The following is an 11,776-nucleotide window of genomic DNA, read 5'->3' as shown; positions in this document are numbered from 1 at the left end:
CTTGTTTTTCTCAGTGCTAGCTCCTCCCCATGACATTAAAAATTATTTTAATATGTGGTTTTAAATGACTGTAGCAATCTCATAGTCACATATCCTTTTGGGTTGTTTCTTGCAAATACAAGTAACGTTCAAATGAACATCATTGTATGTAATTATGTCTTCAGCTCTCTTGTTTTTCCTCAGCGTGGGTTGCCTGAGTCACAGTATATAAACATTTGGTTCAAAGACTTGATATAATTCTTTTTTTTTTTTTAAGATTTATTTATTTATTTATTTGACAGAGAGAGAGAGATCACAAGCAGGCAGAGAGGCAGGCAGAGAGATAGGGGGAAGCAGGTTTCCGCTGAGCAGAGAGCCCAATGTGGGGCTCAATCCCAGGACCCTGAGATCACGACCTGAGTCAAGGCAGTGGATTAACCCACGAGCCACCCACGTGCCCCAAAAGACTTGATACATTCTTGCCCCCTCTTTTCCCCTTCCTCCACTTCCTCTGTCTGCTCTTCTGTTCCTATAGCTCTAGCCATCATTGGCTGACCCCTGTAGGAGCTGGGAACCTTGGGGGGCTTTTATAACATGGACACCATGGGCTGGAGGTCAGATGGGAGAACCTGTCCCAGGAGATGGGGAGTGGAGAATGTTGCAGTTTGGAGATGAAAACAGCACTGGAAGGAGATCACTTCATTAATGTTTCCTCGTGTAAGAAAGGGAGAGATACAGAATTTTTTAAAATTAGGGCACTGAAGGGGTAAGGGACAAGAAGCTGGATGCATCTGGGATTTTACTTTGTAAACAACACCTGTCATTGTTGTAAAAGACTAATTCAAGGGGCGCCTGGGTGGCTCAGTGGGTTAAGCCTTGCCTTCGGCTCAGGTCATGATCTCAGGGTCCTGGGATCTGAGGACACTGAGTCGGGCTCTTTGCTCGGCGGGGAGCCTGTTTTCCCCTCTCTCTCTGCCTGCCTCTCTGCCTGCTTGTGATCTCTGTCTCTCTGTCAAATAAATAAATAAAATCTTTAAAAAACAAAAACAACCAAAAAAGAGACTGATTCAAGGCTATCTGCTGAATGTGTGTCAATTTCTGCATGAAACCGCTCCAAAACTTTGTTGCTTAACCCTGCTATCAGTTATTAGACTCACAATGCTGTAGGTCAGCTGTTCAGGGCTGTATGTGGCTGAACCCTATTGTGCCTTCTCGTGTGTCCACAACAACTGGAGAAATCAGCTGGCCCTAGGAGATCTGGCGTGGCCTCAGCCCAAGTCTGGGGGTTGTCAGGCTGCTGCCTGGAGCGCCTCCTCCTGTTAGCAGGCGAGCTCAGCCTCTTTCCCATGGTTGTTCAGGGCTGTAAGAGAACCAAAAGGGGGACAAGTTGCAAAGCACCCGGCTCTTTTGAGGCATCTGCTTAGGTTACATTTGTTAAATGACTTGGCCAAGCCCAGATCTAAGGGACAGAGAAATACATTCACTTCTTGATGGGAGAAGCAGCAAAGTCACAAAAGCAAAAGTGTACAAACAGAAACAGGATGAGATGAATTCAGGGCAATTTTTGCAATCTATCATTAGAAACGTATTGCTTAAAGTCTCTACATCTAAACTAAGGGAGCGATAGAGATTCAGAGACACTCTGAGTCCTTGGCCCGTAGCAGATTCAGTCCCAGTTTCTCCCCAGAGACAAGGTCTATTGGAACTCCTGGCAACATCAGTAGTTCCACTCTTTGCCCTCACAAACAGCCACATCCTCTGGGACTCAGAACTGATCCTCACACCCGCTCTCTAAACTCTGCCTCTCATGCTCTTCTATATGGCTAGATGCTTCTCTGATTTGTCCTGCAGAACCGACTTCCTGCGCTTGCAGGTTCACAGGCAGGCCAAGACATGCCCAAGACTCGTGCTGTGTGAATAACCCTGGGAGCCTGGTTACTTAGAGTTTATGAGCTGGCCTCCAGGTCAGAACTGGCCCTTCTGTTCCAAACACCAAGAGCTACAAATCTTGTCTCAAGTCCCCTCCTGCTCCAGGGGGGCTGGCTCCCCAGTGTGGCATCCAGGAGTGGGGGCACACACACAGCCCGGGCTCCTTGATGACACAGAAATGTGAGAACACGGAAAGGCAGCTCGCTCCAAATTACACGTAGGTGAACAAATGTTTAATTTCAAACCCTGTTATGTGCTCTTCAAATCTGGCCCTTATGGGGACGGTGAGTCGGAAGTCTTGACCGACGGGAGGATGCTCTGCCCAGGCCTGCCAGTCAGGACTGCAGCCTGGCCGTCTCCACCCGGCTTCCCCGGCAGATGCGGCAGGATGTGTAAGGACCTGATCTGATGTAACTCTGCCTTATTCTCATTTATTTGCCTACTGTTAACCTCCTGTCTGTGTAGATTCCTCTGCTCTTCTGTTTCTATAGCTTTCTGTAATAATGATAAAGTTTTCTTTCCTTTTTGAAACTGAAACACTGCTGTTGTGAATCTCTGGTTCAGAACACATGCCCACCCGTAACACCAGCCTTGAGTGGAGTCTGTACTGGTTCTCTGGGACTCTCAGGGAAGGAAAAGAATTACCAGCAGCAGAATTGGAAGTGCAGGAAACACCTCAGGCCCTTCACCCCAAATTCTCTTCTTCACCAGGAATAAGGCAGACAGAGATTTGATGTTCAGGAAGGCGTTTGATTAGCATGTTAATGAGCATGTGGCCAAGAGAATCTGCTACACTCCTCGAGCTTCTATTGAATTTCTCTGGTCAAGTAAAAGTGATCCAACCTGTTCTATTCTAGGAATCGGGTGTTTCCTCACTCCAGGCCAGAGGCCTGGCCTGCGGTCTTCAGAGCTCATTTCCGTCCCCTCTGCCCTGCATCTCAGCCATCTGACTCTCTGTGTTTCTTTTCTCCAATGCCTAATCTCTCTGAGGAAGGGACTGTTTTTTTTTTGTTTTTTTTTTTTGTTTTTTTTTTTTTCCTTTTACATCTTGGTGCCCATCCTAAGAGCCTGCTTTAGTTTCTTGGACACCTGGATCCATTAAAGGCGGTAAGTGAAGTTTAAATGCTCAACTTTCTATGGTACAGCCAGATCTATGTCCGATTTCTGATTTGATTTACAAGTGGGTGACACCAGCCGTCTGGGTTCTGTTTCCTTAAGGGTAATGTTGGAGCAATAATCAGGTATAAAGCAACAGGTATGCAACACAATAAATGGGCCTCTTTTGTTAATTGATGTGACAACTGCAAAGCACTTTCTCTGACATGACGGGCTAAAGAGGACTTCTTGGGCCGCCATCGCGTAATCTTTGTGGGATCCTGGGTAACTTAATCCCTTCTCTGGGCCTCCTACCCTCCAGAAAAATATTAACCCGATTTCAGTGATGACAACGAAAAAACATTCACTACTGTGTGGGACTTGGCCCAGATCAGGTGGTTCTTAACTTTTGCAGCCCACTGTGGTTATCTGGAGAGCTTTTTAGGAATACACCAAAGCCGGCCTGTCCCCAGGCAAATTAAAAGGGGATGTGAGCGAGGGGAGCCCAGGCACAGAGTTGACATCTTGAACTTCGGCAGTGACACTAAAGGGACCTCTACCCCAGAGGTATCACTTCTTTGGCCTTACCCAGGTCCCCTTTCCCCATGAGCCTCAAGGAGGACAGGGCACCCCCTTCTCTCCTGAGGCGGGTCCTGGGGGCCTTCAAGGTCCCACCCTCACCGGAGCATCTCCACTTGGTCCTGGCGGCAGGCAAGCCCCCGAAGGGTGTGTGCCCCCAGCGGCTGCAGGGCCGTGGGACTCCCCGCTTCCACGCCAGGGAGCCTCTGCGCAGACTCCACCACCGACCGGAGTAGGGGTGATGGGTGGGGGGAGACCTCACGAGACCGGATCCGGCGTCAGCATCCACGGAGCGCCCCCGCCCCTCCAAGACCAGCCCGGGCGTCGGGAAGTGTCCTGGCGCCTCCGGTCGCAGGAGATCCGCCCCCAGCGCGGTCCCGCCCCACAGCACCGGCTCCGCCCCCTCCGGCCTTCAAATGCTGCGCATGCGCCGTCGCCCCGGCTCGTGTTTCGGCGTCTTGGATCGGTTGTCTGAGGCTTTCGCTCTGAGCCGGCGTCCTCCCACCTGCCAGGTCGGAACCCTGGGGAGCTCGGCTGCTCCCCGCCGAGGTTTTTCTCGTTACTAAGATGGGAAGCCCTGGCAAAGGAGCTGGTCGTGGTGGACTCCTCAGGGGATAAAGATGGAGACCCCTCGTCTGAGTCGGCAGGAAAGAGGTGAGTCCCCGTCCCCGTAGAGACCCCCCGCGGAGTGGGTGGTCCGGGAACCGCCGACCGCTCCTGCCTTGTGCTTGGGGGGTGTAGCCGCTGGGCTTTCCTCAGAGGCTTCAAAGGGAAAAATACAAAAAAAAAAAAAAAAAAAAAAAGTAATGGAAGCCTGCATATCCAACTCCCAGATCTTTAAACGTTCACATCTGACTGTGTTTGCTCCAAATTGTGGTGGGAGAAATCCAAGGGGACAAGCTGGAGGAAGAACTCACCGCTTATCCCTCTGAGAGTCAGCAGTGCTTCTGAAGATGGGGTGTCGTCTCCCAGAACCCGTTTTGATTAAAAATATTAAAAGGTACTTTCCAAAATACTAGATGCAGTAAGGTGTCATTTAAATGGATTTTTAAGGACGGACGTCAGGTGCTGTCTTGCTGCACTGCCCATTTATGTCTTGCCTTTTGTCACTTGCTTTTTACCCCGCGGGATATTGGTTTTTGTTATCTGTGTGGATACATGCCGTAGCATCCATTCCATTGGAAGAATAAATCGTAATTAATGCCTTTGTTCCTGGTGGTGAACATCTGGGGATATTGGTGGAGAGCTGGCCGGCTCTGAGGCTGTGATCTGCTGCGGTCTCGAAGACCCTTCTTTGCTGCTGTGTTTCTAACTCAGCTGAATCCTAATGAGAACAGCGCACCCCTCCACAGAGTGCATATTTTTTCACCCTCTCAGCGCACCCCTCCACAGTGTGCATACTTTTTTACCCTCTCAGTGAAAGACTCCCAAATTCCAGTAGTTACTAAGTGGTACCAGATACCCCGCCTAGTGACTTCAGCGTGTAGAATCCTGCATCAGTGCCTGAGAGGGGTTTTTTGGTTTTGGTTTTGTTTTTTTTTTTCCCCATGTCCCAGTGTTTATGTCCTATGAACTTGTCTGTGCTTGCTTTTATCTAGCTTTCTAATTTATGCCAGGCAAATAGGGAGTAAAGTGAACTCTCATTGTTTTATTTGTCCATTTCGGGAACTGAGTTGTACATCTCTTTAAATGATTGTTAGCATTGCAGTTTTCTGCCTACTGCCCGATAATATCCTTTGTTGATTTTTCTACTGAGTCAGTTACCTTTTTTGTTGCTTTTTCAGATGTTGATATAGTTTACCTATTAATTTTTTGTGGGTTTTTGATATTTCAAGTATCTCCTCACAAATGAGGTAACTTTGTCATAGATCCTTAATTGAACAGAAAACCTTAATTCTAACATAATCAAAATTGTTAGTTTAATTATGACTTGTGCCTATAGGATTTACTTGAAGTTCTCTTTTATTGACTTACTTATGTATTTACAAGCTTTGGAGTTTACCTTTTGCTCTTAGGCATTTAATTCATTTAGATTCCACCTTTGCAGGCGATGGAGAGGGTTGGGATCCAGTTTAATTTTCGTCATTCATTGAGCTAGTTTTCAGGGCACCAACTACAAACGATCTGTTCTTTCCCCGTGGACATGCTCTGCTCGTTTTCATGTTCCATCCCTGGATCTACCCATGCCAGTCTCGAGCTCTTGATTATATTCCAGTGTCTTGTTTTTTTCCTCTCTTGCAAATAATGCCACACCTTACATTGTAGTTCAGATCTGTGTGCGTACGTACAAGAATTTTTCCAGGGTGTATACCAAGAGAGAAAATCGGTGACTGTTAGGGGATGCACACTTTAATGGGACTCCAGACTGCTGGGTTGACATCCTTTTTTTTTTTTTTTTCCTATGTTCCTGCCCCGAGGGTTTGAAATGGTATCTCACTGTTGTTTGAATTTGCATTTCCTTGCTTTTTGCTAGTTATTGGTCATTTTGTAGTTTCCTCTTCTGCTAGTTATCTGTTCAGTATTCTTCTGGGTTGTTTTTCTTCACTGATTGATATTTAAAAGGTTTGTGTGAATTTTGGATTCTGATTCTTAGTGATGTAACAGATAGTGTCTACAAGTATATTGTTTATCCCTTAATTGTGATTAGAATGGATCTTGTTAGATAGAAAATGTTAATTTTGGATTGTTCAAGTTGAATACTATATTCCTTAAACGTTTTTGGCTTTGTATCTGATTTTAAGGAATTCTGCCCTTCTCTGAGGTCACAAATATCTTCCTTATTTTCTTCTAAAATTTTAAAAGATTTTGTTTTCTAGTCTGTGTCTTTGCTAGATCTGGAACTTTTTGTGAGGGGTAGAACTATAATTTTCTTTAGATTCTGTATGAAAGCCAATCGCTCAATCTGAGTGGTCAGCCTTTCTGCCCCCCACTTTTAGTATTGCTGCTCCTGTATGGTCTGTGTTGGCACTGTTTCTAGGCTTTCTCTTCTATTGTACTCATTTCCTCTTCTGAAGCAGGGCTCTCCTCTGTTGGGGAAATAAAATAGTTCTGCCAGCAAAAGACCCGTCTGATCCCCATAACCATGCCATCAATAGGGAAGGCCGAAGTGGCGTGTCAGAGATTGGACATACTCTGTGACATGGCCGGGGGCCTTCAGCTGCTGGCGTGCTTATACCCCAGTTGTCCACCTACTTAGCAGGAGCCGCGCGCGCGCGCGCGCGTGCGTGCGTGTGTGTGTGTGTTTGTGTTTGGTGGGAAGAGGGAGGGGGTGAAGGGAGAATCCTCATCTCCAGATCTTCCCATTCACTTGTTCTAGTATGTGGAATCTTATCATTAAGTGTTGATGTTTTCAGTTTTGTTTGTTTAAATCAGTATCTTCTTTAGAAATTAAAGTGTCGGGACGCCTGGGTGGCTCAGTTGGTTGGACGACTGCCTTCGGCTCAGGTCATGATCCTGGAGTCCCGGGATCGAGTCCCGCATCGGGCTCCCGGCTCCGCGGGGAGTCTGCTTCTCTCTCTGACCTTCTCCTCGCTCATGCTCTCTCTCACTGTCTCTCTCTCAAATAAATAAATAAAATCTTTAAAAAAAAAAAAGAAATTAAAGTGTCGCTAAGGCTTAACATATAATATGTTTAGATAGGAGTGAGTTTATCTCAAAGCCAGGACCTTTTGAAACAACCAAAATGATGAAATATGGAAGGTTTGAATGGCCTCTGTCAGGAAGGGCAGCTTTTAAAACTATAGACTAAAATAAAATTTAGAGGTTGTTTTTAATTTTAATTAATCACCCCATTATTTCTCCTCTTTAATTTTCATATATATTTATGAGTTGATTATAGTATTTTTCCATTTTTACTATACTTATCCTGATAGTAATTGTCACCTGCCCCCATTCCAGCCAGTAATATACTTAATAAAAAATCAGCTTTGAGGAATAATTTATATCCAACACAATGCACTTGTATTCATTGTATGATATAATGAATTTTATATATCCATGTAGTTACCACCATAATCAAGATACAGCACATTTCCCTCAACCTAGATAGCTTCCCTGTGCCCTTTGTACACAGTCTCCTGTCCCCTAGACCCAGACCTAGACCCTAGCCCACCACTGATCTGCTATCTGTTATTATACCTTAGTTTCCCCATTCCTTGGATTTCATATGAATGGGATTTATATCACATATTCTTGTATCTGGTTTATTTTTCTCAAAGTGTTTTTGAGATTCATCCTTGTCATTGCATGTGTCCCACTTTGTTCCCTTTTATTGCTCTCTTTCGTTATATGGATACATTACATTTTTTTATCCATTCACCTGTTGATGGACTTTTGGGTTGTTTCTGATTTATGGCATTGTGAAAAACACTGAAAAAGACATCTGTGTACAAGTCATGGTGTAGACATGTTTTCATTTCTCTTGGATGGAATTGCTGGGCTGTACAAGTGTTTGTCTAATTTTATGGGGAACAGCCAAACTCTTTCTCCAGCGTGGTTATAATGTTGTCCACTTTCTTCCACAGTGTATGAGAGGACTGGTTCCTCCAGACCCTTGCTAACACCAGGTCAGCATTTTTAATTTTAGGGATTTTATTAGGTGTGAAGTGGTATCTCATTGTGGTTTTGATTTGCATTTCCGTAATAACTAATAGTGTTTAGCATCTTTTCATGTACTTTGCCATTTGTACATCTTTCATGACATGTCTGTTGAAAACTTAGACATTTTTTTTTTTGCTTGTCTTATTGAGTTGCAAAGTTCTTTATATTTTCTGGATACAAGTCTTCTGTCAGATATACGTATTATAAATATCTGTAGTTTCTCTTTTCATTGTCTTACCTGTTTTTTGAAGGACAGACGTTATTACTTTTGGTGAGCTAATTTGTCGTTTTATCACTTACAGTTTATTGTTTTTGTGGGTTTTTTTTAAAATAAATCTTTGCTTGTCCTGAGGTATTGAAGATTTTCTGTGATTTCAGTTCTTACATTCAAACCTGTGACCCATTTGGAGTTAATTTTTGTGTAAGGCTTTGTGTGAAGTTCTTTTTTTCCCCCATGGAGGATATCTAGTTGTTGGAGAACCATTTGTTGAAAAGATTGCCCTTTCCCTTTTGACCAGCTAGCTTTGGCACATTTCTCAAAATTAATTGACTGTAGATGTTTGGATCTATTTCTGGGTACTATGTAGGCTGCACCAAGTTGGTGCAGAAACGAGAAGGGGGACGTAGACGAGACAAATTGCTACCATAAGGAAGAGAAAGGGTTCCTGGGGTTTTCGAGCTCATCAGCTCCAACAGAGGAGCAGATGCCATGTTTTCTCACTAATGAGGGGAGAGGGGTTAGGTAGTCCATGTGGGGCCAGAGAAGACAGGGAATTTCCCCGAAACAAAGGGAGTTTGGGCAGCTCCTTGGGAATATTCCTTAAAGTCTCTGTCCCGAGGAAGACTAACCACAGTTTGTCAAGGAACAAGAAGAGCACCCTTTGGACCTAACACCCCCCACTCCAGATTTCCCCACCAGGGTCTCAGGTAAAAATTGAAAATGGGGTGGGCCCAAGTGGAATGTAAATCAGTATTTGAGCTAAGTTAGGTTTGTTGGCATTTAAGATAGACACGTCTTTATTATTTATTTATTTACTTGACAGATGGCAGAGAAGCAGGCAGAGAGAGAAGAGGAAGCAGGCTCCCCACTGAGCAGAGCACCCGATGCGGGGCTCGATCCCAGGACCCTGGGATCATGACCTGAGCCAAAGGCAGAGGCTGGCGCCCCAAGATAGACGCGTCTTTAAAGTTATCAGAACTAAATGTGAAGCTTATTCTATTGAGGTTTACTGAAGGTCAAATAAGCTCATATTATCTCTCTTGGAATTTGTTAACAAAAAGATGACTAAACTGATGGTTAATTGTCTCAGAGTTTTCTTGGGTAATTGTTAAGATAGCTTTCAAAGTCTTTGGTAACCTGAAAGTTTAAAGTTTTGCTTGGATGATAAATGGAATTAAATTTGTTGGACATCTGAGTCTTTTCCAAATGGGAGAAAGTGCTGAATCACTGTTAACTGGGCATAGGTTTGTGCTTTTGGCTTACTGCAAAGAACTAAGGATATTTAAATCTGTTGGTAAACATGCTTTGTGCTTAACTGATTCACAAATTTGCCATCTAAAGAATTCTGGTATAACAGTTTGCCATTGGTTACTCAGTCTTCACTGGAGATGAAGGTTTCTAAAGAGTGAAAAATTCTGCTAACTCTAACTACGACTGATGGAAATAAGGGAAACCACTCTGAATGTGGAAAAGTGGGAGATAAGTAAGAAAGATAAGAAATGGGAATGCATTTTTGTTAAAGGTAGAAGAAGGTAATTTTGTCTGAAATGAGAGGGTTGATTGGAAAGAAATGGCTTGGGACAAAATCTGAATGCAAAAGAAAGTTGTAAAAGGTTTATGGAGGGTAAACTTTGGAATGGAATTTTAGATGTGGTCAGGATGGACCGAGACTGAAATGAATGGATTTGAAAGTACATTGTTAGAAGATTGAAAGTTTGCCTTCTCTCGGTTCAGTAAGACCAAAAGTATTGTGTGGTTGTGGTCTGTTTTGATAAGAAAATGCAAATAGTTGTTCTCTCCACCTTTCTAGAAAAATCAGGTCTTTAACATCCCTAATCCTATGTAGGCATGTGCTTTAAAACTTTCTAAGGTTTGGGGCGCCTGGGTGGCTCAGTGGGTTAAGCCGCTGCCTTCGGCTCAGGTCATGATCCCAGGTCCTGGGTTCAAGCCCCACATCGGGCTTTCTGCTCAGCAGGGAGCCTGCTTCCTCCTCTCTCTCTGCCTGCCTCTCTGCTTACTTGTGATTTCTCTCTGTCAAATAAATAAATAAAATCTTAAAATCTTAAAAAAAAAAAAAAACAACAAAAAAAAAACCAAAAAACTTTCTAAGGTTTTAAGAAGCTTCCCCAAGATTTAAATCATGATTAAAGTCTTGTGGACTAATTAGTCTTGCTTGCTTGGTATGTAACATTCTCGTTCTGGCTGTTGAAGTGTTATGTGGCACGGAATAACTGAGTTTCCTTATCATAGTGAACTCTCCTATCAGATCATTCACAATGTCCATTTCTGAGGGTTTTTTTTGTTTGTTTTTGTTTTTTGTCATTTATAATTGTCCTTATTGTCTTGCAAAATGAGTTTCATTTCTGGGAGGTTCATATAAAAGACTTTTAGGACAGCACAGGTATTCAGTATCTTTAAGATCAGAACTGAAATGAATAAGAATTTCCAGAACTAACTAAAGCTGCATTCAAACTAAACCAGAATTAGTAACATGGGACTGAATGAACTAAGAGATTATAGTGTTATGGCTCTTGTTTGAAACATGGCTGGTTCTCTAATGTTTGCTCTTCCAGACTAAGGAAACTTTTTCTTAAGATGTCTGTGACTTACAGAAATGTGAAAATACTCATTTGTAAACAAATCGAAGCATTCAACTTTTCTCTCTACCTCAACCCTCAAATTCAAAAGGTCTTTTCCCAGGAAACATTATGCCTAAGTGCGGTGGAAGGATCCTTTAACAAATCAGTGGTCTGGCCCTGATCCTGTTTTAATTTGGGGACAAGGGCATGTGTGTATCTTTCCTGGGAACGCTGATGGACCCTCAAGTGGCTCATACGCTCCTGCAGGGGATCACACTCCAGAGGAACTTCTGGATCCGTCCCAACGCCTCATCCCGCCGTTTCGGAGGCCAAAGATACTGACATACAGCCTTGATTACTATAGCTTTTTTTTTTTTTTTTTTAAGATTTTATTTATTTATTTGACAGAGATCCCAAGTAGGCAGAGAGGCAGGCAGAGAGAGAGGAAGGGAAGCAGGTATTATAGCTTTTTAATGAAGTCTTAAAATTAGATAGTAATAAGTCCTTGGGCTTTTTTCTTTTTTGGAAGATTGATTTGGCTCTCTCTAGCCCTTCACATTTCATGTAAATTTAGAATCAGATTGCCAGTTTCGAGCCTCCTTCCCAAATAAAGCTCCTGCTGTATTTTTTTCATTGGGATTCTATTAAAGCTATCAATTTGGAGAGAATTGATATCATGACAGTTTTTTAAAAATTTTTAATTTTTATTTAAGTTCAAGTTAGTTAACATACAGTGTATTATTAGTTCTGGGGTAGAGTTTAGTGATTCATCAGTTGTATGTAACACCCAGTGCTC

Source organism: Lutra lutra, chromosome 6 (genome assembly GCF_902655055.1).
Source record: "Lutra lutra chromosome 6, mLutLut1.2, whole genome shotgun sequence".
NCBI classification, from domain to species: domain Eukaryota; kingdom Metazoa; phylum Chordata; class Mammalia; order Carnivora; family Mustelidae; genus Lutra; species Lutra lutra.
This window is presented reverse-complemented; position numbering follows the sequence as displayed.